Source organism: Cupressus sempervirens, chromosome 7 (genome assembly GCF_028749045.1).
Source record: "Cupressus sempervirens isolate cs-2001-9-10 chromosome 7, ASM2874904v1, whole genome shotgun sequence".
Lineage (NCBI taxonomy): Eukaryota > Viridiplantae > Streptophyta > Pinopsida > Cupressales > Cupressaceae > Cupressus > Cupressus sempervirens.
Genome location: NC_143124.1, coordinates 263,486,764 through 263,492,027, shown reverse-complemented (window position 1 = coordinate 263,492,027; position 5,264 = coordinate 263,486,764).

Below are 5,264 nucleotides of genomic sequence, written 5' to 3'. Positions count from 1 at the left end.
TTTATCCAAATTCTAGTGCCCAATTCTATAAAATTTTGTGCAAGAAAACATCTTTTTAGCACTTCCTCTTGTGGCTCTATCCAAGTCCTCACATGGCCCTCTACGAATCTTCATGTGAAATTCTGAAAAACACTATCTTTTTATGGCAAAATCCTTCCATATTGTTGATCTAGCACATCCTCGCATGACTCTATACAAGTCCTCATGTGAGAAAACTTTCCAAAATTTGTTGTTTTGTATCTTCACATCCTTCTTTGTGTATCCTCAAGTGGTTCCCTAAGAATCTTTGTTTGGGGCCTTGTCCTAAGAACTATTGAACTGCTCTGTCAAAGCCGTCTATGCTCTAAGTTTGATCTATATTTGTAACATTTTATCACTTTTTTGTCTACAAATAGTGTTAAACAATGGCTTCTTCCTTAGCTGACAACTTGTGATCTACATGCAAACTAGTCTATTCACTTGTCTATCATTTTTTTGTCCTTTCGTGTTTTAAATACTTTGTGTCACCATAGTCATAATATTTGGCTATTCTATCCATTACTCAAACAACTTGTACCTAAGTAAACAACACCCTTATTTGGCTTTTTTTAGACTACATTCTGGTGTGGTCCTTGTCTAGGCTTTGTCTTCTTGTCCTCGTCTATGACTATGGCAACAAGAAGTGGAAATATGTTTTATCCCCTTAGACTTAGATGAGGTAGAGCTAGGGGTCTTAATCATGGTAGAGGTTGCTTCTTAGTTTATACATAGTCTATCTCTAGTTCATCTAGTGAGGAGACTTCACAATCTTCTTCACTAGTTAGATCATCTCATAGTTAGAGGAACATTTTCCATAAACTTACAACCAACTACGAACTAGTTGTATCAACAGGATCCTAAAACTAGAAAAGGTCATATGTTTCCAAAAAAAACAACTGAATTCTTATTCAAATAACCTTTTCAACCAACATACACTAAAACTTATCACATTCCTACAATTGTTGATCAAGAATTAAAACATGAAGAACATAGTAGAGACCAAGATCAACATAGCAATGATAGACATGAGGAACCTTTTACTAATGATAATAAGGAAGAGGTAGAAATACTTCCTAAACACATAAAAAAATGTCATAGGGACAAAAAATTCCATAAATTCATGGAAATCTTTCTTAACAAAGAGAAAGAGAAATACTTTCTCAAACTTTCTCAAGAGGGAGCCAAGCTACCTCATCACTTTAATGTTAAAAGTATCATTACACCTGAAGAGGAAACTAAACATCTAAATTGCAAAAGCAACTAAAGATCATGCAAGAATAGTTAGCCAAAATGATGCATGATAAAAAAAAACCTACAAAAACATAGACCTTAGATGTTCTTTGTCCATTTCCTTTTGATAAGAGTATAGACATGCCTCCTTTTCCAAGAGGAGTTGAGTTACCTAAGTATGATAAATACTTTGCGACTTCCTATCCCTAAGATTATTTGTAGGAATTTGGTGACTTGTCTATTGAATTTATGCATAATCAAACATATCTCATGCATCTATTCCCAAGAAGTCTAGGTGGCTAGGCTATGCAATGGTTTTCACACTTTCCTATCGATATCAAAACATTCAATGAGATTGCTAACCTATTTGTCCCACAATACTCCCACAACATACAACACCCAATTAACATACGAGACTTGTGTAACCTTAAAAAGAAAGTTGGGGAACCTTTCCTCACATTCCTTTAGAGATGGAGACAACTTTACACCAAATATTCATGAAAGATTCCTCAAATGGAAAAGCTTGACATCTTCGCTAATAATCTTTTACTTGACTTTGGGTATAAAGTTTAGCTTCAAGTTCCACACACCATCGATGACATGGTCACACAAGCTATCCAAATAGAGGAATTCATGGTCAAAAAGGGTGAACTAACTCTTTAAAAGGACATTAAACAAGATCCACCTCTAATAAGGAAAAATGCAAGTATGTGAACAAAAACTGAGAAGTTTTGCATGATGGAGTTTTTGACAAAATTACTCCTAATCTTGCTAAAGTAGCTTTCAATCTTATAGACAATATCAAAGCATGCAAGAATGTTGAGATACCTCCTTTTGACAACAATACATTTAGAAAAAAACCAGAGAAATCATCTTGGGTCACACACCCAAAGTGAGAATATACACCTCTTAGTGAACCATTGGATGTGGTCTACAAGACTGTACAACAAATCAAGCTCATTTCTTCATTGGATAACTCTCATCCATATGATCCACAACCATGAACACCATGGTGGAATGAAATTTCATTTTGTGAATATTACCAAAACAAAGGTCACAAAAATAGCAACTACATCAACTTGCATCACAAGGTTCAAGACATAATGGATAATGGTGACATTGTTGTGGATGGACATAACAAGAACATAGATCACAAGGCTTTCAAGGAGCCATTCTCATCTTATGAAAAAGGAGAAAACTCAAAAAAAAATCTCACAACAAGATCAACTATATGTACGCTAATGATGATGATGAGATAGTCCACATGGTTGAACTAGTGGATGTTAAGTATTGTGTCATTATCACCATCAATGGAAAATAAGACAAAACTAAACCTAAGACACCATTTGTGCTAAGGGGCCCTACTTCCAATACATCTGGCAATGAACCATCACAATCTTATGCCAACATTGTTACAGGTTCTTGTGCTAAGTTTATACTCAAAGGCCTTGCACCTCCTCCTAAGCTAGAAAAATATAGACAAACCTCTTACTGGTCCATCTAGAAAAGAAACAAAATTTGCAACAACTTTTGCAGCTACTAGCTATAGTATCCTTGATCCATTACAACAAAAAAATGCTGAAATCATGATCTTTAAATTGATCAAAATCTTTCCTACTCATAGGAAAATTCATGGCAAAGCCCTCAATGATGAAAATGTACCTTAAGATTTCAATCTTGAGAGGTTCAAATCTATGGTAGGTCATTTGACCTCACCTTACTATATTCTTTTCTCTGAGGAGGACAAAAATTCACTGATTCATCCACATAGTTAACCTCTACACATTGAGGTCAGGATACATAAAAAATGTGTCCATCATGTGCTCATTTATAATGGAGTTAGTTTAAACATTGTCTCTACTGCTCTACTCATACAATTGGACTACTTTGAAGAGTTTATTGATCCCTGTTGCAAGATAACTATCAAGGCATATGACGAAATCGAGAAAAAATCTTTAGGTCTTATGGTTTTCTCTCTCCACATTGGTCCTATAGAAAGGGATGTCACTTTTTAGTTACTTGATATTCCCTTAGCTTACAACATACTACTAGGAAGACCATGGATACATGAGATGCAAGATATGCCTTCCACTTACCATCAATGCATAAAGTCCTCATTTCATGGCTTTGAAGTCACCATATCGACAAGTACAAGCTATACCTAGAAAATGCTAAAATATGGTGAAAATTTTGTACCTACTAATAGGGAATCTATAGACCATCATGATAACAAGCTGAAGCAAATCAAGTAGTCACTCAAGCTTATAGAAACTGGAATGAGTGAGTATCAGAGAGAACCAATTTTGTCTTTGACATCTCCTCCTAAGTCTCCCTGTCATTATGGGAGACCATCTAAAGTGAAAAGACCTTTTGTGTTGACACCTCAAACTAAGTACAATGGAAAATTTTTCAATGATACTATTCATCTCAAGGAGGAAAGTGAAAACAGAGCCATTGTTGCATGGATCTACAAAGAGGAAACTCCTGTTGACCTCACAGAATAGTCAAATGAAATTACTCCCATAAAGAATGGTCTAGGTATTAAACTTGTGAAATGCTTTGGCTACAAGGGAATAGGTCCTAATGGATGCAACAAAAATGGTTTGATTGATCTTGTCAAAGTGATAGCTAGAAGGAATCAAGATACATCTAGTCTAGGTTTCAAGAAGATTCCCTTCCATCTAGGGATTAAGAAATTTATACCAGAACTTGAGAATTCATTTGAAAATGAGTCACAAGTTGAGTTTGATGACCATGAAGATAATGCTGAAAATGAGGATCCTTATCCTTATCCAATTCTTGATAATTTTGCTAAATTCTTTGTGGAACTAGATGATTTTGTACCATGTGTCACCACTAGGGATAGTGATGGCAATTCTTCTAATGACATTGTTGATTCTCCTCGAATTCAATACAAGCAAAGAGAATCTATTCATAATTTATGCATTAAATACCATTATAAAATTTAAATTATGAAGGAGAATTTGTTCCTATTACTATTAGGGAATACTACAATTTGTCACCATGTAGCATAGATTCTTAGGAATATGAATTTGACTATCTCTCAGAAGAAACTATAGACAAAGACATAGATCAAGTTCATAACTATGAAAATCTACTCAAAGTAGGTGAAACATCTAGGGATAGGTTGGACAAGTCTTATCAAACTAGTGTCACAAGTCTTCAATTAATGATATTAGAATTCAAAGGTATTCAAACATACCTATGAATGAAGTCACTCTAGTTCTCAATTTTCTTGTCTAAGCATTTGATGATTATACTATGAAAACAATTGAACCCACCACATCTCTTTCATTCATCTTTCTTGAGCTCATAGACTAGAATTTCAATGCATCTAGTGAACTCCCCACATTCTCGAATGACTATGCTCTTGCCTTCTACTTAAACATTGTCAAACCTATAACATCTTCCACCATGGAGCAAAGTGTCAACATGACTAAAGCTAACATCAAATATCTTAGTCATACAATCACAAAGAAAATAAGTAGAATGTTTGATGGTAAAAACCACATTCTAGTAGTGTTGGAACCTAAAATAGTAAAAATAAAAGTTGTATCCAAGGATGAAAACCTCTCTGAGGTGCCTAGCAATGAGATATTTGATGCATTTCCTAGTCATTTTCAAGAAAGATCATCAGTTTTGATAGAACCAACATAGCCAATAAACTTGAGAATAGGGAAGCATCCTTACATGATACATCTTGCATAGTCACTATCTCTAGAAGAAAAAGAGGAATTCATTGTCTTCTTCCAAGAGAAAAAGATAAGCTTTGCATTGACATATTCAAACATGCCAGGCTTAGATCCTGATCTCATAATGCATCATTTATCTATTGTACCAAGAATTAAACTAGTCAAACAAAAACATAGAAAAATGCATCCTCATGTGGCATTTCTTGTCAAATTTGAACTGGAAAAGCTTCTAAAAGCTAGTTTCACATGTGATATTGATTACACTAAATGGATATCAAACATTATTCCAATCTCTAAGTACAA